This window comes from Lissotriton helveticus, chromosome 6 (genome assembly GCF_964261635.1).
Source record: "Lissotriton helveticus chromosome 6, aLisHel1.1, whole genome shotgun sequence".
Lineage (NCBI taxonomy): Eukaryota > Metazoa > Chordata > Amphibia > Caudata > Salamandridae > Lissotriton > Lissotriton helveticus.
This window is the reverse complement of record NC_136067.1, coordinates 1,463,912,111-1,463,929,840: the sequence shown is the minus strand read 5'-3', so window position 1 is coordinate 1,463,929,840 and position 17,730 is coordinate 1,463,912,111. Positions and strand designations below refer to the sequence as shown.

The 17,730-nt window shown below is 45.8% G+C and overlaps 1 protein-coding gene and 1 pseudogene across 6 annotated transcripts in view; both read right to left on the bottom strand.

Moving 5' to 3' along the window:
* The window catches only part of LOC144761789 (uncharacterized), a 367,002-nt gene that overhangs the window by 336,185 nt on the left and 13,087 nt on the right, over nt 1-17,730 (bottom strand). The window lies entirely within an intron of this gene.
* Nucleotides 1,640-3,854, bottom strand: LOC144761410 (E3 SUMO-protein ligase KIAA1586-like; annotated as a pseudogene).

Sequence of the window (17,730 nt, the reverse complement as noted above, 5' to 3'; positions counted from 1 at the left end):
AACGTTTCTCAGAATGGAAATTCATCAAAATTAATAAAGATTCCAGAGTCTCTAGTTTTATTTTATTTGCTGAAACAATTCTTTGGATGAATTCACAAAACCGAATCATATTTATGATGCACAGGCTTGGTGAGCTGAAGGGTGCTGCGATGCCAAACCGGTGACAGACTGGACACTATGTAAGGGCTAGTTATTAACAGTAACTCTTACCAGTGTGTGTCCATTGTTGGCTTGTTGTTTATTACGAACGTTGCATGTTGCACTGTGTTACACTACACACACGTCATTCCGGGGGAGCCCCGCTCTTACTGTTTGCAGTGTTTGGGCCATTGCCACGCGAGCTGCCCCTGCCAACCCCACCCCACCCCGCCTCTCCTCCAGCCCCCATTGCGGACCATGGCAGATGTTCAGGGAATGGTCACCTGAGGTGAAGGAGGGAACGGTGCACCCCTGCCAGCTGGCTGGGCCCAGAGGAGGCAGTGCCAAGTGACAGCGCACAGATGCGATGCGGGAGGCGCTGCATCTGTGTTGAGGATAGGCTGGTAATGCAAGACAGATGAGCCCAGGTACCGGGCGCCGCCAGCGCTAACTTGTGAACCAAGGAACATATCACACTCGCTGCAATAGGCCTTTAATCACCGCACATACCTCCAGGAGGAGCCAATCACAGTACAGTGCCTCTCGAGCACACATATGGCCTCACGTGCCAAAGAGATCAGCGCCTGGGATGTGTATATTACATGACGTCACTTCAGCAGGAGGTTGTAAAGTCACCCAGGGTACGTCACGCTCTGTCTGGCAGAGGCCTACAGGTATGTGTAAATCAAGGAGACACCGGATATTTCTGCACCCACCGCCTGAGGAAGGCCCCTTGACGCACATGACTCCTGCCCGGACACCAGGCGTCTGTGCCCAAGGGGCCACAGCCTGGCCATGACGTCACACTGGTGAAGCGCCACAATGGGCCTTTTACACGGTCTCAGTACGAGGTGTGATGTTTGACTGTAAATCGTGCTAAAAAGTGCGCGAGCAGTGATTGTAACGTGAAACAATCATTGGCAGAGCCACAAGGTCTGGGGTTGGCCGCCAACCCATGGCTAGTTCTTATTTTATTTTGTTCTGCTTTTTGTGAAACGTTGTTCGGGAAGATGACTGGCCCTCATTCATCAAAACAAGCATTTGCAATGCAATAGGTCTCGCAAGTTTGAGCGATTGACATTGCAAATAACATAAAAAAAGGCATTGTCATTTACAATGCCAATAGCTTAAACTCGTGTAAATGCGAGACCTATTGCATTGCAAATGCTTGTTTTTGTTGTTGCTGTATCTCTAGAGAGCTTGAAACTTACCCATGTCCTGGTGTAGAGTGACATGATGGCCTGCAGTCAGGGCTTTAAAGTGGGGAAAAAACTGGGGGTGCTCTAAAAGGGGTGTGGCAAATTGCTTAAAGGGGTGTGGCCTATCCGAGTAGGGGCTTGGTCTAAATCAAGATAACTAGCATTGTGTGCTTGAGAAAATCATGAAGTCGCATCCAGCAAAGGATAATAAAATAGGCAAAAAAGTATATTTATGAAGTATAAGCCATAAAATACCAAACACTTTAAAAAAAAATTACAAATTGTTTACATTACTTAGAAATCTATTGCAGGATTTCCCAAAACCCTTGAAGATATTCACTGTGTCTATTTTGCTGGGGTTTCTCACAACAATTTTCTTCAGCAGACCTTCTACCTTTCGCCAGCCAACTTTTTACATACAGCTTTGCGTCAAATGTTTCAAATGGAGGACCATTGAGTTTTCCCCATAAGCATGAAGAAATGGTCTCTACAAGACGAAAGGCCCTTGTTGGACTAGCAATTAAGTTCATTGTGCTGAAACCTCTCTCGCAATCCGCATTACTTGCTGGCAGGGTTTCCATGCAAACTAATAACTTTTTTAATGCTTGAGGGGTTTTCTTTCCACCAAAATCTTTGAAAAGTCTAAAAGCTTGGATAGTATCTCTTGCTGGCAGCTGAAACTCTGAACATAGTTTATGGATCTCGTTTCACCATAAAGAATGCATTCATCACCAGAAGGCAAGTTGCCTGCATCTAGCACACTGAAGCTAGCTATAAGTTATTTCTCAGAATCCGGGGCACATCGTTTATTGATATTTACAGACAGACTTTGGTAAAACTGATTTGGATTAAGGGCAACAGCGTTACTTCTACCATGGAAAAGAGGAACATTCTTGAATTTTCCCTCGTCAACTGCTCTCTGTGCCGCAGAAGCAAACTCCGCTGTTGAGTCCTTCATTGCTCTAAATATACGTACTTGACTAACCAAAAGTCTGTGGGCATTAACAATTGTAATGTCCCTCCTCTGTAAGGAGAGTGATAAGTCTTTGAGCTCTTGAAGTGCATCACACATTACCCCCAAATCTCTGATAAAAGAATAGGATGTAAGCTTCTTCAAGCGACCTTCATACTTACTCCGGTCTCTTATGGGTCTGGATGGGTCTTTAGAAGCATTCTCAAAATGTTTGCATAAGGCAGGGAAGCAGTTCCAAACAGCTTTCACAGATCTGTAACTGGATGCTACCCATCTAGTATCAAGCATCTTCTGAAGCTGTACACATAGCTCGCTGGCGACCAGATTTAGCTCTCTCTGGTTTTTTGGTGACATGCTGTATGTGGCATACAATGAGTCCATGAAAATCTTGAAGTGATTGACCCCGGCAACCTCATCAACTGTATCTGCCACAGCAAGTTCTGGTCTGTGAGCCAAACAGTGCCATGTCAGTACAAGATTTGGAAATTCTGATTTCAGTAATGCTACTACTACTCCTTTTTTACCAAAAATTACAGCTGCTCCATCTGAACATACTGCAATCAAGATATCATGTAGCAGACTTTTTGTGAGTCCAACTTTTTCGAAGTAGCTTAGGAGAGCTGTCTTTACGCCAAGGGCATTTGTTTCTGCCAGCTCCAGCAGACCGAAATAGATGGTCACTGGGGTACTTTCATTTCCAAAAATGAAGGTAGATGATGAAGGTAGAAGCATTGCTAATAGAAGTGCTTTCATCAATTAATACTATGATCTTTGGTTTGTATTGTTTGATATAACAGACCAATCTTTGTTGCATTTCCAGTGCAATGTGTTTTATTATTTCAGTTGCAGTCACATTGCTGTGCAAAACACGGCCCATTGCACTGCCATTCTTTGCCTGAAGGCGAATTAGATCAGGGTGGTCAGTGAAAGGGCGATCTTTTTTTGCCAAGTAGTAGGCAGTGTCAAATACCCTGCATGTGTTCTCCATATGTTTTGCATTACATTTGTGTACTGTCACCACCAATGTATTTTCCTACTGAGCTGTAAGAATGTCTTCAGCTGCCAAGTGACCAGCGCTCACCTTATGCTTCTTAATCTTCTTCCTGAGCTGTTTCTGCCTGGAAGCTTTTCCGTCACCGGAAAGACCAACCTCGCTATCTGCCCACTCTTTATTTATGAGCATTGCCCTGGGTGTCATTGTGCACTGAAAGAAGACCTGTTGATTGAGCCTGTTTGCAGGAAGAACATCCAATATTGCCTGACTTAAGATACAACCATTTATATTCCTCTTGAAAGTAATACCACTGTTAAGTGTTCCAGCAGTCAGGGATTTTGAGGTTTTTTTTCTCTGGCACACATTGAAGTCTTTGTAAAGGTGGGCTGTCCTTGGGAGACTCTTACTGAGTTTTACTAGCCTCATCACTAGTTGGTTGCACTGGACAAGACTCCCCTGTAACACGCTGGCGCTACAATTACGGTAGGAAGTCAATCATTGAAGACTGCATAGACTTGCGCTTCAGAGCAGATAAGCTACTAGTAGCCATGGTAAAATTTAGAACTTACTTCTTGAAGGCTGGACTGGTATATCTGAAAAAGAAAAGAAAATCTTCCTCTGCTGATTTCTTCTGCTGATTTTGGTTTCCAGGTGATAAGGCCTTGCGTCACGCAACGAGAATATTAAGCCTCTTATCTGCAACAAAACATGAATAGTTTACTCCAGTGATCAACAATGTTTAATTGAAGTGCCATTTGGCAGGCAGATGTTACTCTTCATTTTGTGCTGCTCCTGAAAGGATCTCTCATTGTGCAGTGGAACAAGAATAGACTTCTGCTTCGCTTCATAGAATAATAGCAAAAAATAAAAATGGATAAATACAGACAAAAATTGATTTGAATGGTGGCTTTTACACCACATATTGTTGTTAGGGGAAAATGCCAATTCAAGACTGGAACAAATTTAACCATCACCAGAGAGAAATTCCACAGTAATCGATGCAAATGTGCCCAAAGTTTGCTGAGCTGGTTTTAAGTGAGCACTTCCTTCCCATTTTTCTTTAATTATTCTCTTATTACACACTTAAGGGAAACTGTCTAATTTCAATTAACAAAGGCCCCCCGCAGCCCCCACGATGCAGGGCTCCCGAAGCTCCTGAGTGTGGTCAGAGGGGGCCCCCTCGAGGTACTTTGCAGGGGGGCCCCCTTAAGTTTTGTTACGCCACTGACACGTAAGTAGCAACAGAGCGACCTGTAAAGAGAAGGCAGGCCCGCCGGTAGCATGTGTGATCATAATCTCCCCCCTGTGCAAACTCTTGTTACCGGTTACCTTAGGATGTGAAAGTCCGCGCTGATCTCCGGTGAAGCCGCTTTCGCCGGTGGGACGCGCCTCGGCCTCAGGTTGAGGCAGCTCCTTTAGTCGATGATGAGCGCGAGGGAAACCCGGTTGGTAGGGGTTGCCTCGCGCCTCTCCAGACACAATGTAGCTCCACCTGACAAACCTCCGCGTTACTGGGGTAAATCCTCGTTGCTGTAACCAATCAGAGCGCGGCTAAGAAATGACGATCCCGGGCCGGTGATGGTGAATATTGGCAGGGTGTCAAGGCTCCTTCTCAGAGCGGCAAACCCGGCCTCGGGCACACAACAAGCTCGAGGGGCGGCGGTGGAGTCAATGCGCACACAGCACTCAGGGGCAAAGCAGGCGCTCCAAAGTTCCTCAGCGATGCGTTAATCCGCACACAGAGCGCGAGGGACTCGATCCTGGGGCAGATCACGTTTGATGCGGAGCAGGCCTCACGACCTTACGCCCCAGCTGTGCCGATGAGCACACCGAGACAGATTTCACAGGGGGGCAGCTTCACGAAGGCACAGCGCAGAGACCCACACAGCAGCTGGAAGGGTCGGTGCTGGAGAACTTTTGTATCCCTGAGTTCCCAGCTCTTCTTATGCCCTTGGAGACAGGCAGGCTTCAGTGGGGCAAAGCACACAGCAAAGCTCCTCTTCAAGTTAGGGGGACACAGCACACAGCAGACAGTCCCATCCTCAGCAATCACAGCAACTGTAGGTCAGCTCCCAGACACTCAGCATGGATTCCTTCTTGATCACAAAGTTCCTAATCTATTTTTACTGGCGCTCCAGTCCTACTTTTATACTTCAAAAGTGTTTGTTCTTCTTGTGTGAGGGGTCCTGGACCCAATCTAAACTAGTTCTGGGTGCACTCTGCTAGTGCACCTCTTCTTCCTTTGTGAGTGTGGGCCAGGGCCATCAGATGCACCGCACCGCAGGAGGTGGAGCCAGCATTGTGGCAGGCAGGCATAGCCCTATTGAGACCCAGGTGCTACTCCTCCCACCATTCTACTTGCAGATGGGTCTATTCAGCCTTGTGCTGACTCAGCCAGCCTCCTGGAGTCGCCCCCAGCCTCTGTCACTCACAAACCAGTTAATACACAACCAGGCAGAGGCACACAGAAAGATTGAACAGGAAAATAGCCACTTTCTAAAAGTGCTATTTTCAAACGTAGAATTTAAAACCCATCCTCACTATAGGATGTGTTATTAAATTCTGAGTTCAGGGATACCAGATTCCATATGTCTATCTTGCCGTTACCGTTATGGGAAGATATGCAAATAAACATGTCACACAGCATCCCCATGTTATCCTATGCGCAAGATAGCCTTTCAATAGTGAAAAACGAAATTGGCAGTATTTCACTATCAAGACATGTTACCCACACTAGTTACATCAAACAAAAACCGGGACGTCTGCTCACCCTACCCTTGACCTTTAAGGCCCGAAAATAGATCTCCCTAGAGCCTCCTTTCGAGGCCCCCCCCCCCCATAAAAAAACGGCTCAGCCCCCCACTTAGAGCCCTGCCTGCAGTATTTTGGGACAGATATTGCACCTCTCTAATTTCTGAGCGAGTATGTTCCAGACTTCTCTGTGAAAGCTCATGGAGTAGTCAATAGAGGAGGCAAAAACTGTTGGAGTTTTATGAGTAACAGCTTGGTGGGCTAAATGAGAGAGGGCGGCTAGGTTGTCCACAGTTGATCCTCCTGCTTGAAATCCTGTTTGATAAAAGGACAGCAAGGCCTCAGTGGATGCCCAGTTGGCTAGCTCCTGTAGAAGTGTACTGGCATAGGCTTTCCCATCAATGTCCAGCAAACCTATTAACCTGTAGTTTCTGGGATAAGTCTGATCACCCTTCTTAAAAATGGGCTGCAGGAGGGAGCCACTCCATGAGTCCAAGACATCTTCATATAGTCTACATTTAGCATACAATGGAGCAAAAACTGAGGCCCAGAACTGCAGATCTTCTCTGAATAATGTCCATGATAAGCTGCTTGGTCCAGGTGCCCCACCCTTTCTGATCTTTTTCAGTACCTTGTTGACCATTTGGTCATTCGGTGCTAGATGTTCCATTAGTACTGCAGAAGTGATGACATCTTCCTCTGCCTTGTGTGCAGAGTGATTTGTCTGGGGAAGACTCATCTGCGGCTTGGTATAAAAGGTCGTAACATGACCAATCCATTTTTCTGCTGGGACAGTTTCCCCTTTCGCTTTTCCCATGACATAAGGTATTGACATACTGCCAGAATTGTTGGTATTTATTGGCTGCTATTAGGTAAAAAAATGTAATTCACGTGGCCTCATGTGTATTTCTTTTGTACTCCCATAAGAGTTGCTAGTGTTTCTTTGCTCCCATAGTTAGTTCCTGCTTCAAAATGATGGATTTTAATTTGTTGTTTCCCATGTATATCGCCCTTACTTTCTGCATGCTTTTTATAATCTCTGACATAAATCCCAGCCTGTAGTTAGTTGCTTTTTTGGTCTTATTTTGGCCGTTTGCTTGCAGGAGCACAGGCAGCTCCAAAACCAGTGGTGTCCAGCCCTTGGCAATCTCCGGCTTTTGGCGCACTATAGACCAACCTTTCCATTTTCTCTTCCATTCCTTTATCCTCCCCACGGATATCATAGCCCATTTGATCCTTTGCAGGAGTTTTAAGTGTTCTTCGCCTCTTGTTCTTCTCAATATGGGTAGCGGTTTGCATTTCCCACCCGAAACGGTCAACTGCACAATCAGGGTGGCGCAATCGCTCTGCCCAATGGGTCACATTGAAGTTTGTGATGGCTTCATTTGGACCCCGACTCAGGAATACATAGTCAGTTGTGGTTTGGTTGCGGAAAGAGGGAGGATTATTAATCTGTGTGTTTTTTTTTCTATAGTCTGTACTGATTCCAAATTGACTTCTGCCAGGTGGTGCATATTGAAGTATCCCAATAAAATCACGTCTATCCACGTGTGTGAACTTATTAGTGTTCCCAGATGCTAAATAAACTTTTCTAGTTTGTCCAACGTGTTGGTTCCATGGGGATTAAAGTACACGTTGATAATTAATATTGACTGGGTTCCTCTGAAGCCTTTTGGAATATCTGCTTGGACCATTTCCGATGTGGTGTTTATTTCCAATAAAGCTAGTTTCTTTGAGTGCTTGATGATTATCAATACACTTCCAGAGGGTCTCCCAAATAGATAAATCTTTTTAGTGGGCTTATAGCATTCAGCGTACTCAGGTAGCAGCTTTAGTGTTAGCGCCCATATATCTGGGAGAGAGATAACGTCAGCTTCCTCTAAAAATGCAGGTGCAACCTCACTGTGTAGGATCTTACTGATTACCGTCACATTCCAGGTCACACTATTGGTTGTTGTTTTAGGCTGGTCTACCCCCAAGCCTTCATGTGCATTGTGCTCAGAGTAACTTGGTTTCTCTTGGGCTAAGTTGGCGGCGATCCAGCCCAACTCATTAGAGTTGATTGTATGAATATGAATCTGGAATAGTGCTCAGGGTGGTAGTTACTCTACGAACTGCTTCCGGGCCTTCTAGCTGGTACTGAATGTTGAAGTTTGTGTAGGACAGATTGGCTTTTGCCCTCCTTGTTCCCTTTCTTTGGGATCTTGTTTTAGAATGTGTGGGTATTTTACGCTCTCTATCATATGCACTGAAATCTCCCAGTCAGCAAACTGATCTTTTTCTTCAAGTACCTTGATGGACGTGTTGGGAGTCTCGCAATGTTATAATCAATTCTCTTGATTTGTCTGGACCCTTTGAAGTCGAACTGTGTCCTTGTTACATCTTCGCTTTTCATAAATGACAATAGGGGGGGATGTATTGCATAAGTTTTAATATGTTTGATCAGTTGAGAACATCTGAGTTACCCCTGGATATATATATACAGTGGGATGAATATCATTTTTTGAGGTCCACCCCATCAATTGTACTGAAACTGGCTGTTGGATGTGGCCGAGGGCATCCTCCTAGTCGAGGTAGTTGGGGCGCCAACCAACTGGTCGTGTCACTGGTGTGCCCTCTCTGAGGCCTAGTAAAATGTTTTCGTGTTGTTTCTATTGTTGCTCAGTCTATAATCCTTGGAGCTGGTACATGCCTGACTTCCTCTGACCTATCAGGTGTGGCATGCATGAAGGGCTCTGTGATTTATCTGACCGTGTTCTTCCTTTGTTGGTCTGCCGAGCTCCCTCGTATGTTTTCTTTCCTGTTTTTTAACACCTGTTTTCCTTTATGCTGTATATACCTAATTGGGCTGACCTCCGTTAGATGTGCGTTGATCGACAGCGTCCCATGTAATATTAGAAGAGGTCTGCTCGGCGTTGTTCCTGCACCTGTGTCTTGGGGTCTTCTACCCGAGGTGGGGCTTCCCTGCCTTGATTGACTTGAATGTTCATAATGCGCTGAACTACGGACGTCCTAGCCTGCATATGTGAGCCTGGCATATAGTTGCCATTTGTTGGTTTGTAAATATCGCCGACTGAGTGCTGCACTGCTTGTGTGTATGTGAGCTTGTTTTTAGTTGGGGTTCTTGCGTGATTCTCCTTCTGCTGTTCCAAGTGCTACGTTCCTGTTTAAAATATTGGGTTTAGAGGCTTGGTTGAGATGGGAGCAGTCGCTGGTTGACGTTTTCTTGCTAATGCTCAGTTGTGCGCTTTAATGGCATCTTTTTATTTTGACTGTGTTTGTTTGTTTGTTTCTGATGTTTCTTTAGACGTTTGTTTGCTCCCTGGGTTAGCGGCACCTATATAGAAGGTGCAGCCCCCTCTGCACTGTCTCTGGCTATATTGTCTGCCTTGGGCTGTTCTTCCAGTTTGTTTCTGGAACTGGGTTGAGCATTTCAGGCGGTATCCTCCCTGGTCTCCATTTGGACAGTTTTTTGGTGCTCCTGATGTATATCCGTCTTCAAGGCCCATGTGCCTGACTTGTATGTCTCACCTATGATTATCTTGGTGTGTTGTGAACTGAAGTGTATGTTGTTTATAGCTTCCATTCAGCAACCAGTATGGCGAGGCTCATGTCAATGTTAACAATTTGTCCACGATCTCTGCATAAGCAGTCTTGTGTGGACCGTGACCTTATATTAGTCTGGTCAATTTTATTGACCTTCTTGGCCATGTTCACGATGGTGAGAGCCATTACGTGTAAAGTTTCCACCTGCATTTCATGTTTTTGGGACTGCCACGTAAAGGTGTTTGTTGCCCCGTCAATGAGGCATTCATAGACCTCAGCAAATTATTCTGCATATAGGAGAGTTCAAATGGTAAGTACATTGGGGCTCTTTGTAGAGAGTCAGATAACTCTAGGTGAGTAGACACCTCTTATTCGGGTTCCGGTGGGGGGGGTGCTAAGAGTTTTGTTGTGTCCCTCCTCATGTCTAGACATTCCTATTGGGTCTTGACTCCTAGAAACTTGCCTGCTTCTATATCGTACCCAAGTCCGTGATGGAACTGGAGGGCAGTTAATTCACTGCGTTTTGCCGGGTTTTAGGAGAGGGGTACTCTTACCAATGTTGTGTGTTGTCCACCTCTTGTCCTATATTTTGTGATGGGGCGAGGTCTAGAATTGGTCATGGGGAGCTCAATTATTTAGCTTATGTCCCCCAGTTTTGGGCATGAGCGCATCCTTCTTTTGCATTATCAGCCCCCTTGGCTTACTCTGATACTGTGTGTACTTGTGGTGGTGTGTGCAGCACGATTTCAGGAGACTAGGGGGCGTATGTGCCCCTTTCCTTCTTCTCTAAATATGCTGTATCAGTCTGATACGGGCAACCAGGGAGACCGGACAGGCGGAGCGTTCGTTGACACGAGAGACGTTGCTGATCGCCTCAATTAAAAAAGAGGAAAGATCTATGCACGACTCCGTGAAGAATATAGGACCACGTTTGGCCAGACCAAGAAACGGAAGAAACATGACTAAAAGCTTGAAAGAGTCCAGCTAATGTCACGGACGGTTTCTGCACAAACTATAAATTCTCTGACGATATGGCAGGGAAGAGGAATCACTATATTTACTACAACTCCTGGATCAATTCTGGTACTGCAAAATAAAATTGCCCTAAATAAAGAAGATGTTTTAAAATAGTCCTGAGGAAGGTGTTCCAAACAACGAAGCACCGAAACGCGTCGCCAATTTTTTTTATTGTATTATTTGATTGTTTTTTATTATGTATTATGTTATGATAAATTGAATGGATACATGTAAAATGTTCTTTGGAAAAAATCTATATGACTTTGTTTTAAATAAATTGTGTATACTGAGTGTATGAAAGAAACAGTTTTTAACAAGAAATAAAATAAAAATATATTTAGATACATCAAATGTTTTATTTTTACTCAAATGCAATGTATGGTGGGCTGTTAATATAATTGATTAAAGCAAATGTTACTGTTTACTCAAAATTTAAATACACAGAAAGGAATTTTCTTTTTGGTTGCTATATCTCCCGGTCCTTTCTGGGTTAAGTAGGGAAAACTCTCTCTTTTTATAAGTATCACGGTTTGTTGTGCCTTACATGCTGCAGCATCCATAATTTTAATTTTTATTTAGTGAAGTACTGGAGAAGCGTCAAGTTTCTGAAGTGGACAGAAGTGCAAACAAGGGAAGTAAAGTCTTTCAGGACACAATTCACACAAAGATCTCTTCTTGAGAATGAATGTTAAAACCCTTAAGATGCAACCCAGTCCCGCACTGTTTATTCCATGATGTATGTGTCCCTAGTCCCCAAGAGTATTTCCTTATGCCACATGCTGTATTTCTGCAGTTTTTTATGCAGCATTTGACTCATGTACAGTGCTTAGAGTGAACCGAGTCACCTCTAGGGTGAGCTCGTGGTGCTTCAAGGTTGATCATCACAGAGAGCTCCGGAGTGGGGGGGGGGTGTTAGACAGAAAGCAGAGAGAGCTTTTTCACAGTGTCTGACACTAGATCATAAAGGTGCTCAGACAGCATGCACATTCAATCCTTGGTCTCTCTGTGGAGCGCACAGAGTGCTGGCCCCATGTTTGAAGGAGGCGCACAGTTGTTGAAACAACAGAAAGGAAATGTGTTTCCAGGTGGGAGTGATGTGTGTGCAGGAGAGAGAGGATGGAGAAGAAATGGAGGAGTCAGGATGTAGAGACAAAAGGTGAGAGTGAAAAAACTGCGAGCAGGAGGAGGTCGTGAAAAGTGAGACATGTCAATGGGCGGGTTCCAGAAAGGAAGTTGTAGGGGAGAAATGACGCAAGCAAGTAACGGAGAGATGAAAACTGCACGGGAACGTGATATGATGGGGGAAGTGGTGTGATAGAGACAGTGGAGACCCCCCATCATATTTTAATGTTTAACTCACAATCTCATATTTGATGAATTTTTCAACAACTCGTATTTTCAGAATTAAAAGATAATGCAGTTCAATTATTCGGCATCGTTGTGTGTGTGCCACAAAAGAACCATGCAGGAAAGGCCTCGGCAGTGTTGTGTGTACCCAACGCAGCGCCGTGTTGTGGTGCAAGTGCTCCGAGGAAAGGCCGTGGTGTGTAGGCGCACGCTTTGAGGAGGGGCGAAGCAGGGAGTGTGTGGCTGTGGGCCTCCCATAGAAGCCATTGGGAATGTGTTTTATGCTGTTGACGTCAATATTGGACCATAACGTGTAGGTATATATTGGAGGCGTTTTTATGTTGCATATGAAACAAGTGGCGTAGGTTCCTATAGGCTGAAGTCTGTAATTCACACACATGCGCTGTTTGCCACGTATTATGGATCCCAGAACTGCGGATGTTTCTGCTTCAGAAACAATAACCCCACACGAGATCTCCGTATGTTCATTTATTTATGAGATTTATTGAGCATGCAAATACCCATGGGTGTCTCGGCGCTATGGAGTATGCTAGCAGGGAAACAGTGACCATTGATTAAAGAGCCAGGTTTTTATTTGAAATGACGGACTTGTCTTAATATGGGGGGGGGAGACTATTCCAAAGTTTAATAGTGGCAACTAGGAAGGATCTGTCGCCCCATGAGACTTTATTTGTCCGCAGTACCATCAGGAGGTTTGCTGAGGATGAGCGTAGGCATCTTGAGGGAGTATAGGAACGTAGTGATATTTTTTAAAACTTAGGTCCGGAGGAGTACATTGATTTAAAGGCGATACACAGAGCTTTGAACTTGGCTCTGTTTCTAACAGGTAGCCAATGCAGATGTCGAATAATGTTGGAGATTGGTTTAAATTTGGGAGTACCTGTGAGCAGTCTAGCTGCTGCATTTTGCACCAATTGCAACTTGTTTAATACTCTTTCCTGAGCATTAATGAAAAGCTGATTACAGTAGTCGATGCGAGACATGAATAAAGTACTGATAAGGGTCTTAGCGGCAGAAATGGGAAGGTAAGGAAGGAGTTTCTTTATCATTTTATTGATGTAGAATGATGAAGAATCAACAGTATTTGCATGGTGCATGAATGACAATTTATTGTCAAAGATAACCCCCAAATTTCTCACCTTTGCAACTGGTGACGGAGGTGATCCCTATTCTGCTGGCCACCAAATGGGGGACCGGACGGGGATCTGCCATCCAAGTACTGATTGCAAGCATTCCCTATTGGAAGTTGTGCGCCATTTTGCACTGTTGTTATTAACTGCCAGAACCAATTGCGTGTCGTCTGCATATGATGTTATGCCCAGGTGGTTGGATGTGATTACCCTAGCCAAGTTGGACACATAGATATTAAATAAGGTCGGACTCAGCAAGGATCCCTGAGGCACACCACATGGCAGAGCAAACGACGGAGAATTGAAGTTACCAAAGGTAACGGACTGTGCTCGGTTGAAAGGAAAGAGGACAAAAGGGCCTTGGCCCTGTGGGAGATCCCGACGGCTGCGACCCGATCGATAAGAGATTTATGTGAATGTATGTATGAAGGTGTATGTGCACAACTACAAATATAGACTGGAATGAAGAGACATGAGCAGTATGTGCCGTTATATTAATATGTTTAGTTATATACGTGATTTTTGCAGTATTTACTGCACACAGTCCTTTTAAGACTGTACATACTATACATGAATATCTATAAAAATATACATTTTACATGTAGGAGGTCATTTCAGTGCTGTCTTTTTACACTTTTAAAATCCTCAATAGGAGCATTACATCAATTGAGGTTTTGTATTGTTAATTCTTTAGTACGCAGCCGCTGAATCTTTAATTACCATAACCCTGTGCTTCTGCAGAAATAAATAGATTTGCAGCCGGATTACTGAATAGCTGAGTAGAAACTCGTTTTAAAGCAGGGAATATATATATGTTTCATATACGTCTATGTGTTTATGGGTGCATGCCTACGTACGTCTGTGTGCATCTGTGAAGTGGGGGCGGTGGGGGCCGCTCGTGGCGGGCTTCACAACAAAAAGGTGTCCGAGAGACAATGACGGAGGAGAGCCGGTCAAGCGGAGACTGGGGTGCGCGGAGGGTTACTAAGGTTCCAGGTATGGGACTCTAGGTTTCAGTAGAATTCAATATGTGGGAGTCTGTCTGCTGTCAGAGCTCTGTGGGTGGTTGGCAGATTGTGTGTTGTGAGTCAGATGTGGGAGTCACTAAATTACTAGTACTTACAGAGTGCGTGTGTGTTATCAGAGCTGTGAGGGTCTAAGATCGTGTGTTTTCAGTCTCTTGTTGTGGGAGTCTGTGTGTTGGCAGCACTCACAGTTTGTGTGTGTGTGCGTGTTTGTGGTTACATGTTGTTGTCAGGCCTCTGTGTTTGTTTGCCAGTCTCTCCTTTGCATATCCGCCCCATTAGAGGTGCTGTGTCCACTCGTTTCATTTCAGAATCACTGTACTCCCTTGCAGCCCCCTCCACCTTCATCACCTTGCCCCCTTTACCCTCTGGGCTGCCGCCTTCCCTCGTTTCATTTCGGATCTCTTTATGTTGTTCCCCCCCACCACACACACACACACCCTGTGCCGCAGTTTCCACCCCCTTAAGTCTGGCACTGGTTCCTGCCTCGCCCAAGCCCCTCCTCTTCTGGAACAGGTGTGCGTGAGATGACATGTTCAGGGGTCCGAGTGTGACGTAGTACAGTGAATTGTGAAGGACATATGATTCCAACACCTTGTAACCCTCACTGCGCGTTACACACCCCGTACATTGATTTACACACATTTGATTTATTGTGAATATAAATTGTGTACGTGTGTGGTAAAGCGCTCCGACACCCTGCTTTGGGATGGGTTGCGCTATAAGAGAAATAAAACGAAATAGTGGTATTTAATTTGTTATTTGTGTAAATACTGGAACAGGCCAACAGCACCTTTGACATTCTTACAGTGCAGACATATCTCTTATATAACTAGCATAAAATATGCAATAGGTCTCGCCTTTTATTAAGTTAAAGCCATTTGCTATACAATACCATTAGCAAAGCAAATGGCTTTAACTTAATCAAAGCCGAGATCTATTGCATTTTTAATGATTGTTCTTTTAGGCATCGCCTCTTCTCTGTATGGCGATCTTGAGGGATAGTTTCCACATTACAAAAAGAAAGGTCCTTGAAGTCCCTATATTTCTTAAGACTTGCTTGGAGCTGGGCGCTGATGTTTGTTGCTTTGTATCTTACGTCTGTCTTGTTCCTGGTGAATTGCCACTCTGGTGGACTTTCTCATCTGGGCCGCGGGTTAATTGCAAGAAGGATGCCCGAATTTTAAACTTGATTAGACCACATTGGGCTGATACACAGAAAAACACATATCATTTTTGGCAGGCAGTTTGTGACCTTTGTTTTCTATATTTTATCGGCTCTTTGGTTTTTAGCTTTTTGGCTTAGATATCAACGGTAGCAGCAATGATAGTGTACAAATGCAAATATATCTAAGCCTGCACTCGCCATGGTTTTCAGGCTTAAATTCTAGACTCTGTACCCATTAGAGTATTCATTTTGACCCGCTGTCACAATACTGTTCAGCTGGGCGCTGGCTCTCCTCCCCGAAGTGTTGGATGTCTACTGATTTCAGAGGGAGGGGCACGAGCAGGCAAGCCGGGAGTTGGGGAGAGCGGTGGGCATGTGAACAAGTGAGCAGAGGAGCACGCCAGGGCCACTTCCGCGGTCCACGGGGTTCACCAAAGCAGCGGGACCTAGCCTGCTGCCCCCACTTCTGCTTTCAAACTGCCTGTGGCTGCCCTCTTTCTCCTTTTCGGACCCTCTCTCACTTCCGCCTCAGCTCCAGACCACCACCTCCTCCCAGGCCTTCAAAATGGACCTCAAAGTTCTCCTCCTCCAAAGACACCTCTAAATTTAAATCTATGACAGGACCGGAGGCTAAGATTATGCTTTTCTTCCTTCGCTATTTATTATCAATACAAAACACAGCAGCCTCAGAAAAGCTTCCTACAAATGCTTATATCAAAAACCATGAACCATTTAGTTTAAACCATTATGTCATTGTAGAGTGCTGCTCAGCCTGTGCGCGTGTGTATGAATGTTGATTGCATGAATGTTGGAATATCTCTTCTTTACAGTCATTAGATAAAAAACTACAACTCCCATGAGTCCACTAGGTCAGTCCATAAGGTAGTCCTTCCATCATGTCCATTAATGTTAGATAATCAGTCCCTCTTCACTCTTCCTCCTCTTTCTTCGCTGCTCACGCAGCCAGTTAAGTGCTTTTATTTTCTCTCCTGATACTTGGGTTGTATTGTATATTCTCGCCGTCTGTTTGGGGACAGGAGGACGGGGGGCTCTGTTTTTATTGTTGTTTCCTTCTACAGAGCCCTTCGGTCGCGGGAGCGTTTTTCGCCCCTCACGCGACATTTGCCCGGTGCTAGAGTGCGGTGCATAAACACCCACTAGAGGGCGCTCGAACGTCTTGTTGCTCCTCGGCGCGTTTCTCCTCACACAGAGGAACTGCGCTGAGGAGATAGTTGAGCCGGAGCCTTGCCCTTATCGCCCCATTGAACTCCCGGTCTCCGGGTCGGTATTGAGCCCTGAATTTACACTTTGAACGCCCATTGGGGTCTGTACTGCGGTTTTAACCGCGTTAATCGCCTGAGGGCAGAATTGGCACTATAAGCTTTGAGTGTGGTAAAACGCGCGGTGGGGCGGCAGACCCGGTCCTTAGAAGGAGGGTCAGCGCGTTTTGGGGTGTTGGTGCAACCCTAATAGCCAGGTGGTTGGCCCAAAAACAAATTGCAGTCCTTGTGGTCTGCCCATAATTGTTGACGCCCTCGCTTGGGGGTAGTAGTTAGGGGGGCGCTTGGGTCCCATTATTGCTCATTAGACGGTCATGGAACAGGGGGCTTATTATGAGGAGGGGCCCCACTCATACTTGAATGATGAGGAATTTTATCAGGCCGTGGATAGCCCCATTTATCGTTGCGTGACTGAAGTGGTGAGGCCCACGGAGGACCGCCTTTCAGTGCGCATTTTGGAAGAGTGCGCTAGACTCGCACAAGCCCATACAGGAGTACTTACAAGTCTCCCAGGCCCCTCAGGTGAGGGTCCTCCTGCCCCGAAGAAGCCTTGCAGGGAGGGGGCGCCGGAAGTGGGGCAGGGGGTGGACAGAGGCGCCTTTGAACGTCTCAGAGATGCTTTTTTGGCCAAGGCGACCGCCGTTCCCCCCGCGCCGCTTTCGGCCCCTGAGCCCTCAGTGGCTTCAGATACTGCTCCTCTGTCTCCTGGTGCAGATTCCCCGACGCGGATGATGACGAGGAATCGGTGCGCTCTTGGGGCCCCTCAGGCTCGGCCACATAGTTACCTCGGGACAGTTCTGGCATCCTGGATCCGGATGAGATTAGGAATCCGCGATCCGCGGCTTGGACACCGGGTGACACATTGGCAAAGTTAGTGGCGAGTCGCCTACGTAAGCAATTGGAAAAGGAAGCTAAAGGGTGCCTGCGAGGGGAGTGTCCGAGGCCCACGCTGGAGGGTAAGATAGCCTTGACACCAGAATTTGATGCAAAAATTGCCACCTTCCTAGCAAAATTCATGGAGGATCCGCGCAAAGCCATTGACCGCTCCTGGCGGTCATGTCAGGACAAACTTTTGGACGCGGTTGGGCCCGCCACAAAGATCCTCGACATGGCGTAGGAAGCGAAGGCCACGGGCGCTGCC